We start from the raw sequence: 13833 nt of genomic DNA, 5'->3' as shown, positions 1-13833 counted from the left end.
TGTGAATTAAATTGGCCCATGTGGGCTAGCCTGGGAACCTACCCATCATTTATAACACAGTTTCTATGGAAAAGTGTGTTCCAAAGTCCAAACCACTGCCTTGTGTAGAAACTTTTGGAACAGGGCATGGTCATTAGCTCCTGGCTGCCTGGATTTCACCATGGGGGGAAAAAAGGCCAATAAAACACACAGTTCCTTGTATAAAGTACACTCCACAAATTTGTATACAGTAGACACTCCATAAATATTTGCTGATAGATTGATTAAAGTTGGGAGCTAAGGAATTAGTCAATTAACAAGCCAATAGAGCAATAACCAGTCTAGTTTCCTAGTGTATTTAGGACCAAAAAAAATCCCCCAAAGCCAGAAAAAAGCCTCAGAAGGCTTATCCCTCCACAATAATATCTTTCTCTAAAACTGCTGCCCCAAATCTTCTTTTCCCATTGCCTCTGTGGACACGTTCTCCTCTTGGAAAGTCCACAGAAAATCCCACAAAATACCTCTTTGACAATTACTCTGCCCTCAGAAGAAAAAGAGGACCTGAGACTAAATGAAGTGTCTTCTGTTCCTAAATTACATTTTCTGGTTTGTGAGAAAAAATAAATAAATGCAAAACATACACTTTGGGGGGGGGGCTTCTGTTTGTGGTATTGCTATTCAGCATAATACTCCCTTCATGGCTCTAGCCCCATTGAGCCTTTTGGCTCCACAAACCAATTTTCTCTCATGTGAATCTGCTTTAGGACCTCATATTGTTATGTAAAGTGAATCAATAAGCCCTCCCCCTCCCCATCCCATTTTTATTTGGAGAAATAAAAAGGACAAACCCCAGAAAACTGTGTGACTCCAACTAAGAGGGATAATGGATGAGTGACCTGTTTATGGTTTAACATCACTGATTCCTGTGATATGCAGGACATGGATGGATTCCTGCTAAGGATGAGCCTATAATAGTTTGCAGTCTGAGTTTTGCCACTGTCTTTCCCAATGTCTTCAGCCATTTGAGTTCATAAGCAGTGAAGATAAGTGGTTAGAACAGTTGGTCTGGACTCCTGAGTTCTATTTCTGGCTCTACTAATGACTTCTTGTATGACCTAGGGGCAGATTTATGCCTTAGTTTCCCCCTGTGTCAAGTAAAGATAGGAATACCTGCCTGGTTCTCAGGAATTATTACCCATAATGAGTCTGGCCAGGTCTTCCCCACACAGAGTGAAGAGGAGAGTGGGCAATTATATGGTACATTTAGAAAGCTAAGGCAGACAATTCAGGACAAAACTAGGCTAGAAAGAATCATTCATCCATCCAGCAAGTATTTATTTCTTGCCCATAATGTCCATTATAATGCTAGGAAGCTGGGGGCTGGGGGTGGGGGGAGGGTCTGCTACTGGGGGTCTATTTATAAAGATGGTTTAGAAACAGTTGCTGTTCCCAAGAAATTTATAATTAAGCCCAGTGGTAGTAAAAAAAAAAATCATAGATTCAGAACTAGTAGAGCAACTGGAAGCACAGAGGATAGAATGCTGGGCCTAGAGTCAGAAAAACCTGAGTTCAAATCCACCCTCAGATACTTATTAGCTTTGCTACCCCAGGCAAGTTATTTAACCTCTATTTGTCTCAGTTTCTTCTACTGTAAAATGAGCACCCATTTTTCAGGGTTTTTATAAAAATCAAATGGGATATTTATGAAGCATTTAGCACAGTGCCTGGCACATAACAGATACTATATAAATATTTTTTCTCTGCCTTTCCTCCTTACAGATCATCTAGGTCAATCCCTTCATTTTACAGAAAAGGAAACTGAGGCTCGTGGCAATTAAGTGATTTGACATAGGTCACTCACACCGGCTGCATATGGCTATGCTTGGATTCAAATCCAGGCCCTCCAATTCTCAATTCTCCTCTCTTCCCACTATCCCAAATACATACAAAAATAACTATAATACAAAATACCGACATCATAAGAAAGGTATGAACAAAATGCAAAGAAACTTCAAAGGAAAAGGAGATTAATACAAAAGCACTTTCTTCTTGGTTTTCTTCTGAAACCATTCATTTGGCTGATTATGGGATCCCAGTTCCAAAGTGCTTGACAGAAATCTTAGCTGAGGGCTATGGTATTGAAATTGTTATTGAAACAAGGTTGGGTATTTTTTTTCCCTTCAAGCATCCAAACTGTTTAAATGATTTGAAAATATAAAAGTGTTATCTCTGTTCTATCAAATACTATTGAATGCAGGGAAGCTAGATAGCACAACAGATAGAGCACCAGAGCTGGTGTCAGGAGGTCCTGGGTTCAAATTTGGCCTCAGATACTTCCCATATGTGTGACCTTGGGCAAATGATTTAATCCCAGTTGCCTGGCCCTTACCACTCACTTTTCTGTCTTGGAATAAATGCTTAGCAAGCCACTTGGCTCAGTTTTAAAGGAGACAAGAGGTTCTAAAATACAAAAGTGAGGAGGGAGTTTATTCTAGGTATGAGAGAGAGCCAGTACAGAGGCTCAAAGACAGGAGATGGACAATAATTAGGGAGGAATATCGAGAAAGCTACTTTGGCTGGACCACAGAGAACAGAAATAGGAATCATGTATGAAAAGGCTGGAAAGGTGGGTTGGATCCAGATGATGAAAGGTCTTAAATATCAAATAGAGGAGTTATTTTATATTTGTTTAGAAAGAGAGACAGAGAGTTTTATATATATATATATATATATATATATATATATATATATATATATATATACACACTAGTATAGATCAGACAGACAGACAGACAGAGACTTGATATCTGGTCCTGGGGATAGTAGGGAGCCACTAGAGTTTATTAAGCAAAGGAGTGACATAGATATCTGCATTTAAGAAAAATCCCTTTCAGCAGTTGTATAGAGAATAGAGCTAGGGGGTGGTAAGGAGACCAATTACTAGGCTATTACAATCCTTCAGGTGAGAGATAAGGTCCTAAACTAAGATTGTGGCCATATGAATGGAAAGGGACAAATTCAAGAGATATAAGGGCAATAAATATAATAAGATTTGGCAACAGATTAGATACAAAGGGTTAAGAAAATTGAGACATTGTATATAATATCAAGGATTCTGATCCCCTTAACAGAAATAGAGAAGTCTGGAAGAAAGGCTGATTTGGGGAGAAAGAGGAGTTCGGTTTGGATGTGTTGAGTTTGAGATGTCTTTAGTATTTCTATTTGGCAATCTAACCACGGAACTAGAGCTCAACAATGAGGAGAGGGATCTACATACAATATATTCAAAGTCTTATTATTACATCTCATCTAAATCTATCTAAATGATCTTCTGAAGCATATTTTAAAATTCAAAAACATGCATGTGTAATTTTGATCTCATGAATTGTTGTTTCTTGCAGTTGTTGTTTGTCAAGGAACAGAGAACAAGTGACCCAAAGGGCAACATCAAGTCTTGGTGGATGTAAAAGTAAAACAATACATTCCAGTTATCATAAAAGATACCATCAAGGACCTGTCTGATTAGAAAATGAAATGTGCCCAAGTCAAGGAATAAGAATGAGAAGCAATTGATAAAGATCTCAAGGGCTACGCTAGTACCCTTAAGATATTTTTAAAAACCAGAAGAAGGCTTCTATCATGTCGGATGGATTCCTCGGCAAAAAAATTTACAAAATAAGGACTCATAATGAAAAAGGATAGTCAGAATCACAGAAGGAACAGACAAAGTCTGAATGCAATTGAAGCATACCATTCTTCTCTGTATTTCCTCCATGAATTTTTCTCTAGTGTAAGCAATGTATATCTTGTTTTACAACATGATGAACAAGGAAATATGTATTTTATGATAATATATGTACAATCTATATGATATTACCTGCCTTCTTGGGGAGGGAGGAGGCACAGGAATAAAGGGAGAATGAGACCTAGATTTCTGGACATAGCTAACATGAGATTTTGTTTCTCTAGGATAAGCATATTTATTATAATTTATTACATATTTATAATAAATCACATGCATTATATTGTTATGTTTCACATTATATTGTTATTTCTTAAAAAAATAAATTACAACAAAAAATACACGAATGAGAATGAAATAAGAAGTCAGAAAAGTAGAAAGGCTGAAATCTGTTTTTATTGAGATGTGCCCATTCCATAAAGTCCACGTTCACTGATCCATTGAAGCAAATGGTTGTTTATTTTCTATTTTATTTCAACTGGATACAAATAACGACTCATATTTCAGTCACCAAGCATTTATGAAATGTTTATCATATACAAGACACATTGCTGAAGGCAGGAGATATTTAAAAAAAGAAACAAAACAGAGCAGCCCTACTATCCTCCAGGAACTTACAGTCTAATGGGAACACAACATGTATAAATCAGAAGATACAAGATAAATACAGAGTAAATCAAAGGTAACAATGACTCTACCAACTAAGGGTGGGAGGCAAGAAAGACCTTTGGAGCCAATTCTTTTTTTTTTTTAAACCCTTACCTTATACTTTTAAACCCTTACCAATACTGTGTATTGGCTCCAAGGCAGAAGAGTGGTAAGGGCTAGGCAATAGGGGTCAAGTGACTTGCCCAGGGTCACATAGCTGGGAAGTGTCTGAGGCCAGATTTGAACCTAGGACCTCCCATCTATAGTCTGGTTCTCAATCCACTGAGCCACCCAGCTGCCCCCCTGGAGCTGATTCTTAAAGAAAGTCAAGGTTTAAAAAGAAAGCACTTCCATCACAACCCTACTCCAAGTCCCAGGGAGTGGAGATATTATTTATTATATATCTTCTCTGGGAAAGGCCAAAGTTTAAGCATTAGAATTATGAGGATCCTTAGAGACTCTCTACAATTTTTCTTAGAGAAGCACTGTGGAAGAGAATATATGAAGAGCAAACTCCTTCAACTTGACAAACAAGGACACTGAGGCCCTAGGAGGTTAAATGACTGGTCCAAGATCCATAACCAGAACTTTGGGACTTCTAAACTCCCAGGCCTGTTCTCTTTCCCCTAAAGACAGATCATAAACTTTCAGAGATGGTGGGAAAGGGAAGCTCTTCATTTTACAAATGAGGAAACCAAGTTAGGGGAAAAAAAAGTCCAAGCTCATGCTATTAGGTAAGCAGAAGAGCTGGGGTCCAAACCTATACCCTCAAGGTCTAGATGAAACATTCTCATTTTGCATTCTATGTTCTTTACCCTGTATGTTTTACCCTGGAAAAGTTCTGTGTACTTGATAAATGTTATAGACACCAGCACCTGACACATAATCTTGAGATCTTGTGCCTGCCACATGAGAATAATTTATGGAAATAACCATGCAATCTCATACCATACATCTGTTGCTTAGACCCTCCCTATTTTCAACTTGTACCGGATGTATTCAGAAGGAAGGGTGACTAACCACCCCTACCCCCACCCTCCCCTGACCTTGGCTAATGGGAAAACATCTTCAAAATAGCAAATTTCTTTAGTCTGTTAATGAATCACTTGGATGGTTCTTTCAGAGGCCAGACAATAGTTAAACATGTGCATTTTACCAAAAAACATGGGAACAGTCTTAGCTAAGTAAAAAGGCAGGAGTTACTGTTGACATAAATCAAGTTGGTTTTTCATGAGTTGTTAAGGCAGGATGGAAAGTTCAGCCAGTCAGAGAACTCGGCTGGTTCAACATTCCACACCTCATAAAATCAGACTGGAGGTACCCAGTCTGAGAGCTGCTCAGCCCTTACAATGCCAGAGCCAATGCGGAAGAGAGAAAATGTGAAAAGCAAACAGCCAGGCTTTAAAAATGCAAATTCAACATGTTTGGGTTCAACTTTTTTAAAATATGACCCTCTCTACCCCACTAGTCATTCCATTCAGAAGGAAACTCTTAATTGAGTACTAAGGAGTACCAGGATCTGTTAGAATCACAAGTCTCCTCATCTAGTCTCATGATTTAAGAAAAAAAAATGCCTCTGGGAGTATGCCTAGAATAACTTTTGAGAGCCTGTACTCCAATAAAGAGTCCTTTGCTAAAACTTGGATCAGATGTTCATTTATTACTCCCACCTCTTAATCAATTAAAAATATATTATAAAAGCACATTCTTTAGAAAAGGCAAAACATAGGAGTTATTCTCCTCACTACACACACAGAGCACAAATTCTCCAAAGTGAAAGGAAACTTACACATATGTCCAAAGTGGAGAAAATGTGCTTGCATCATGGGATAGCTGTATGAAATATTATTACACTATCAGAATCAGACAGAAATTGATGGGTAGGAGGTAATGATTTCCCCATGCAAGAACTCAGCCCTGAGTGGGAGGATGGGCCAGAAGGTAAGAAGAGCATGTTGATGAAGAGCAAGCCTGACGATGTTACGAGCACCCATCTAAATTAAATCTCCAGACCTCCTTATCAGACCCGGATGGAAGACAAGGGTCCTAGCAAATCCTGCTTCTTCTACCGTGCTATTTTTGATGCTCCAGCAGATACCTGGGAGTGGCCTCACCGATTTTCCATGCTTCTTGGCAATTCTTGGCACTGGTCTGTTGCTGGCCCGGCCAGCTCCTGTGGACAGACATTGACATAGTGCCATAGATATATGGTTCTCCATCCTACTCCCACCACTTATAAATAATGGCAACATCTTCAAAAATCGTGCACTTGTAGGGGCAGGGGGAGGGGGTGGTGAGAAAGAGTGAAAAGGTGTAGCTGGCAGAGGGAGTTGCTTTTACTAATCAGGCTCATCCTGATTCCATAGCTCTCAGCAGGAGCCCTGAGCTCAGAAAGGAATGCTTTAGACTGTGGATATATAAATCCCTTTTAAAATAATGTGAGGATTTTTTTTTCCCAACCGACTCTGATAAATCCTGAAACAGGATCGTTTTGCCATGTTACTCACCTTTGTCCCTCAATTGGGACCAATCAATCAATGGGAAAAGTGTTTATGGAGTGACTACTCTGAGCCCAGCTCCAATAGTCTCTGAGGGGATAAAAGAGAAGAATAGCATTCCTGCCCAAGAGGAGTTTATGGTCTAGTTCAGGGGTTCTTAATCTAGGGACCAGGAATAGATTTCAGAGGAGAAGAGTCTGTGAACTTGGATAAGAAAAAAAGTCGATGCTTTTCACTCACCTTTTGTTTCCTATTTTATTTTTATGCATTTAAAAATATTCTGAGAAGGGGTACGTACATTCACAGGCTTCACTGGACTGACTGCCAAAGGGGCCCATGATCCTCCCCAAAAAATAATTAAAAAGCTAAGATAGGAATCCTAGGAGGCAGCTGGGAAGTGTACTAGATCAAGTGTTTAACTGCAGAGAATCACAAATCAATCAACAAATATTTACTAAGCACCTGTCATTTTGTAGACTCTGTACTAGATGCTGGGGATATAGGAATAAAGACTGAAACCATCCCTATTCCCAAGTTCTAATGAGGGACACAACAATGATATAAAAAAATATAAAGTTAATAAATGCAAATATGTAAGAAGGCATTAAATCAAAGGAGTTTGGGTGCTGTAGAGGGATCAGAAAAAGCTTTTTCTAGAGAGTGGTGCCTAAGCTGCTTCTTAAAGGAGGATAGAGACTTTATGAGGCAGAGGGAAAGGCTTGGGGGATGGCCAATAAAAAGGCACGGAGATGGGAGATGGGGTGTTGTGATTGAGGAACAAGAAGGCCAGCTTGACTGGACTGTACAGTACGGGAGGGGAAGTGATGGCCTATGAATCTAGAAAAATACAATGGGGCTTCAAATCTGGCCTCAGATACTGCTCTTCTGCCTTGGAACTGATATCTCGTGTCCGTTCTAAGCCGGAAAGTAAGGGTTTAAAAAAACACACTGGGTCAGGTTGTATAGGTTGTTAAAAGTTAAACAAGGGGTTTTATGTCTTAACCCAGTGACACTGAAGGAAAAGTTCCCTTGGCAAAAGTTTGTAGGATAGACTGGAGTAGGGAGAGACAGCAGACTAGGGCTAAATTTGAATCCTGTCTCAAACATTTACTAGCTCTGTGACCCAGGATAAGTCACTTAACCTCGTTTCCTCGGGTGCTGATAATACCACTTATCTTCCAGAGTTGTTGTAAGGACAAAATAAAACAACATATAAAGCATTTTACAAACCTTAAAGCTCTATATTAATGTTAACTATTATTATTTGCAGAGAGAAGATTAGCACATGAAACAATTAAAAAACAATATAGGCAGCATGAAAAAAATACGATACAGTCTGATATACACTATAAGGACAATAGAACTTCAAAGAAAAAAGAATTTAGTGTCAGAAAGTTTTCCTAGAGGAGTTAATATTTTATCTGGACTTGCAAGGGTAAAAATCTAGATTATCAGAAAGGAAGAAGGATAGCATTCAAAGGGAGAATGTATCTTATTGAGTCAGTGGTGCAGTGGATAGAGTGCTGGGCTTGGAATCAGGAAGACTCATTGTCATGAGTTCAAATCCAGCCTCAGACACTTACTAACTGGATGACTCTAGGCAAGTCATTTAACCCTGCTTGCCTCAGTTCCTCATCTGTAAAATGAACTGGAGAAGGAAATGGCAAACCACTCCAGTATCTTTGCCAAGAAAATTCCAAAAGGGATCACTAAGAGTCAGACATAACTGGAACAACAATGTTTTAAGGAAAAAGGAAAATATAAACAAAGGTAAGGTACTTGGAGTATCTTGCATGGGCATTTCACTTTCAAAGACTGTCCTGGCTCCCTCAAAGATTAGATGCTGGAAAACAGAAATCAAATTGAATGGGCAGCCGAGTAACAGATCACAAAAGGGCTAAGGAGAGGAACATAAACCTACCTGCAGGAAGCAACCCTGGGCTTTAGCAAATATCTTCAGCTGGGCAATAACCAGATTCTGTGTTAGCTTCTTCAGTTTCTCTTGGACCATAAGCACAATTTCAAATATCCCCAAATCAGGATTTATCCTTATATGAAAGGAAAGAAATTGGTGAATAAATTCCACAAAGGAAGGAAGGAAGGAAGGAAGGAAGGAAGGAAGAAAGGAAGGAAGAAAGGAAGGAAGGAAGGAAGGAAGGAAGGAAGGAAGGAAGGAAGGAAGGAAGGAAGGAAGGAAGGAAGGAAGGAAGGAAGGAAGGAAGGAAGGAAGGAAGGAAGGAAGGAAGGAAGGAAGGAAGGAAGGAAGGAAGGAAGGAAGGAAGGGAGGGAGGGAGGGAGGGAGGGAGGGAGGGAGGGAGGGAGGAAGGAAGGAAGGAAGGAAGGAAGGAAGGAAGGAAGGAAGGAAGGAAGGAAGGAAGGAAGGAAGGAAGGAAGGAAGGAAGGAAGGAAGGAAGGAAGGAAGGAAGGAAGGGAGGGAGGGAGGAAGGAAGGAAGGAAGGAAGGAAGGAAGGGAGGGAGGGAGGGAGGAAGGAAGGAAGGAAGGAAGCGAGGAAGGAAGGAAGGAAGCAAGGAAGCAAGGAAGCAAGGAAGCAAGGAAGGAAGGAAGAGAGAGAAACAGAGAGAAACAGAGAAAGAAAGAAACAGAGAAACAGAGAAAGAAAGAGAGAGAGAGAAACAGAGAAAGAGAGAAAGAAAGAGAGAAAGAAAGAAAAATCCTTTCCAAAGATGGAGTCACAATTTTGCAAGAAGTATCAAAAAATGCTAGGAAATCTTATACCCTCAGAATGGCTCATCATATGGGGGAAGAGGGGCAGTTTACTCATTCATTTCCTGATATGAGAGTTGTGGGAGTGTGGGGAATGGTTATTCTGATATAAAACTGAACTAAGAGAAGTTGCCCACTAGATCAGGACAGTAAGATCTAAGGGAGGTAAATATTGGCCATTCTTTTCCATCCCAACCCAAAAGCCCTAGCTTGGCAGCCTGTCCAAATTATCATGTAAATTTAGTGTCATCTTTCAGGCTCCTCCTTTTGGAAACTTCCCATGCATCTTACAATCAAAGAAGAAAAGTGACCAATGTAATTTGAAAGAAGCTGGGCTTTGGGTTTTTGGTTTTGTTTTGTTTTTTAATTAAAACTACAAAGGAGAATGCACTACTCTGACTTTAGAAGTGAAACCTCCATGTTTGATAGGGGGAAGTCGGAGAACTCATTAGAAGTTAGGGCCCCCTGAGACCAACAGGCAGCCTCATTAAATACAGTCTCTGTGGTCCATGCCAGATGTGCTGGACACTATTTTAGAAGAATTTTTTTTTTACTTTACCTACTAGCAAACTCTATGTTTGGCAGGTAATGTCCTCTGGGCAACTGGATTTTAGTGAATGGTTAATGGCCATTGTCTGAGTCCTACCAGAGCTTGTCTAGAGACTTTCAAATTGAATTGGATTGGAGAGGGAGAAACACAGCAAGTTTTAATCACTGCAATTCCTTTTTCAGAGGATTAAGTTAATTCCTCATTTCTGCTTTGAGAGCCAAGATCAAATCAAGATCTTTAAAAAAAAAGTCAATAGATGATAAAACAAGATGAGAGCAAAACTGTTGCATTGATTTTGCTCTATGGAAAATTGCATGAACTCTCCAACCCTGTTTTGAAGCAACTTAAGTTTAGTGAAATCCAAACTAATCCAACAAGCATTTATTAAGTGCCTAATAATAACAATAACAACATTTATATAAATAAATGTGAGATTTGCAAAAGGCTGTGTGTATATATATCGTGTGTATATTCATTTGATTCTCACAAAAAACCCTTGTGAGGCAGATGTTATTATAATTACCATCTAATAGATGAGGAAACAGGCTGAGGAGTTAGTTCTATGACTTGCCCAGTTTTACAAAACTAGTAAACATCTGGAACAGAATTCAAATTCAGTCCTTCCTGACTTTTAAGTCCATCACCCTATCCATTGTGATACCTACCTACCTACTATATATAAGGCTCCAATGGTCAATTACAGTTTCTCTAGAAGTCTCTGTCTCTGTCTCTGTCTGTCTCTCTGTCTCTTTCCCACTCTCTCCATCTCTACTATTCCACCCTTCCTTCCCCTGGTCATCACCATGATGTATAAAGGCACCTACTGGAGCTAGCGACCTTCTCCTAATGAGCCAGCTAATAAGCCTAATTGCATCCTGAAAAATCTTGTCTGGGACAGGGCTACCTCCAGTTTGTGTCTTCTTTCCTTTCATACAGAGTTTTGTGAAATCTCAAAAGATTGCAATAGCCAGCAGAAATCTAGGAGGCAAAACTCCAGCAAGAACCAACCCTGAGGAGTGACTGACTAGCCCCAGCCCAACAGTGGATCAACCCAGAGGCCAAAATGTCAAGAACTTCAAGCAAGGGAGCAACTCCATAGTTATGTTGCACCCAGAAATGAACTTGGGTGGAGGGGAAGATGCTTATACTACAACTTTAGGTTTAATCCTTCACTCTCCCCAAGCAAGATATAGACTAGAAAGTGTATCTGGTTAAGGTAGAAAGTTTTTGCACTTTGGTTCTTGCTAGTCTTTTGAGAAAATAATCCTTTAGTAAAAGATAATTTTTACTTGATACTAATTTTAAATTATTTATTAAGGAGAAATCAATTGGTTAAATTGTTAAAAGTATTCCAATCACTGATATGATGATACAGAGATATTAACTGACAGTGAGTGAGTGAGAGGAATAGGGAGAATACTATAGAGAATGCTCACTAGATAGAGACTCAAACCCTCAAACCCTCAACCCCTCAGAAGTACTCCTAGAACTCTTAAGGGAGATGGAGAAGGAGCCTACTGTCTGAGGACCTTATCAAATAATGGAACTAGGGTACTGAGAATGAGCTCAGAGCCTGGTTACACATGAATAAATAAATTCAATATACAGAATCATAGATTTAGGAATGAAGGAACCTTGGAAACTATCATTTTACAGAAGAGGAGAGGGGTATGGAAAAATTAAGTGACTTGTCCAGGGCCACATATGTTTAATGAATGTCTGAGTCAGGATTTGAAATCATATCTTTCTGATCTCAAATATAGTGCTTAATCTATTTCAACTTACTTCACCACTTAAATGTAGTAAGGATTCTCTGAGATCACCATCCCAGAATCTGGATGATACATCTGCTCAGGGTTGGGTGATGTCTCTTTTTCTACTGTCATTGACTTGAGCCCCCTTCTAGGAATGTTTATCTCCCTGACTGACACTATTGACCAGCTCCCAATACCATCTAACCAATTAGCATCAATTCAATTTTACAAAGAAATATTTGCTTTAAAGATATGGCAGGAAAAAAGCATAAACATTTCCCCTCCAACACCTGAGGAACATACTTTCTCCTATATCACCTTGATTTCTGGGGAGAGTCAACTCACATTTTTAATGAGATTTCTCATAGCATTGGTCACACCAAGGTGATGTTCAATGTTGTTGGATGAGACTGAGTGTTGAAGGTTTCTCCTTGTTCTAAAGCTGGCCCAGCAGCAAAACTCAATGAGGAATTCATTCTAGGATGCTTGGGTTCCCATATTACTGTGCAATCCCCTCTTTGGACCTTTTGAAACTTGGCGGGTCATTGCCTCAAAACTAATCACACTTATCTAAAATGAAAAAACAAACATGGAGGCAAAGGAAGAAAGAAGGTCAATATTCCAAAGGGCCATGTGTAGGACTCAGGTGGGGAAAAGACCCAAAGTCTCTCTTCATTGACTCTCACTGGACACCATTTAATAGTAATATATCAGCCAAAGAGAAGTCAAACCCAAAGGGAGAGAGAGACCACCAATAGAGAGGGGCAAAGGCAGACCAATGGCCTTTTGAATGCCACCACAGCCAATCAAAGAGCCTCTTATTTGTCCCCTGGTTAGTCAACCAAGACCAGTTACAGAATGTTAACCCATGCTTTGAAGTCCCTCCATGATATTTCCTTTAAACATTGTCAGGACTCTACTAGGAGATGGCACACCAGGTTTCCTTCCACATGAGGAAACTGAAGAATTGCTTGTATTTGTTCACTTCCAGAGAAAGAATTGATAAACAAAAATAAGCAAGACATAGTATTATATATACATATTTTCTATACATATGTATATCTATATATACATATTAGAGAAAAGAGACTTTCTCGAACAGGAAGAGAAAAGAGAATGAGGGAGTTACCTGAATATTTTGATGTAACGAACAAACAAATCAATTACTTAATTTTTTTAAAAAATAAAAATTGAACCAGCAGCACTCTGAGCAAACTTATGGGGACTGAGTTCACTAGTCAATCCCCTGTTACACAAATACAAAGTAATTTTCAAGAAGTCAGGAGTGTATTAGAGTCAACTCTAAACTGCTCAAGAGAGCCAACTATTAAATTTACAGCTCAGAAATTGCACAAACTACAAATCAGGACTTGTTTTTTCATTTTATTGATTGTCTAGTCTTTAGAAAGTCTTGGAGATCCATGTTAATAACTCAAATTAAAATTTTTCAATGTTGTTTGTACTTTTTTTCCCCCAGAGAGTTGATTGTTAAACACTGACTAGCACACCTTTGGGAGCAAAACAACTGGGCAGATTAGGAAAGACTTCATGAAGGCTGTGGCATTTGAATTGTCTTAGAAACTAGAGACGGTATAAGAGAGAAGTGAAAAGGAAGAACATTCCAGGTATTGGGAACCATCTGTTCAATAGTACAGAGCCTGAACATGCTTAAATAATACAATCTGGTTTGCACATAACACATTTTTCCAGTGACCTGCAAACTCATTAGGTTGCTGTTAAAGAATAGCCCATTCTCCATAAAGCAAGGTCCTTGTAAATGCTCAAATTCAAGCTATGAAAGTCAGCATCATACAAGCAAACCTAATGAAAATCAGGCAGGGGACCTAAATTGAAAAGCAGATAGAAAGCCTTAAATAAATTCATACTATGCCTCCTTTCTCTTTGCTTCCCATTTGGTTTCCCAGGGAATCAGCGTT

At 39.2% G+C, this 13833-nt stretch overlaps 1 long non-coding RNA gene across 1 annotated transcript; it reads right to left on the bottom strand.

The window, feature by feature from the left end:
* Positions 1–4161: 4161 nt before the first annotated feature.
* On the bottom strand, positions 4162–9068 carry LOC130454643 (uncharacterized). The gene is made up of 2 exons (XR_008912432.1): positions 8789–9068; positions 4162–6542 (listed from the first exon to the last, which is right to left on the bottom strand). It is a non-coding gene; the product is annotated as an uncharacterized LOC130454643 (long non-coding RNA).
* Between the last annotated feature and the right edge of the window lie 4765 nt (positions 9069–13833).

Source organism: Monodelphis domestica, chromosome 5, assembly GCF_027887165.1.
Source record: "Monodelphis domestica isolate mMonDom1 chromosome 5, mMonDom1.pri, whole genome shotgun sequence".
NCBI lineage: Eukaryota > Metazoa > Chordata > Mammalia > Didelphimorphia > Didelphidae > Monodelphis > Monodelphis domestica.
The sequence above is the reverse complement of the archived record's forward strand: the minus strand, read 5'-3'. Positions and strand labels throughout refer to the sequence as shown.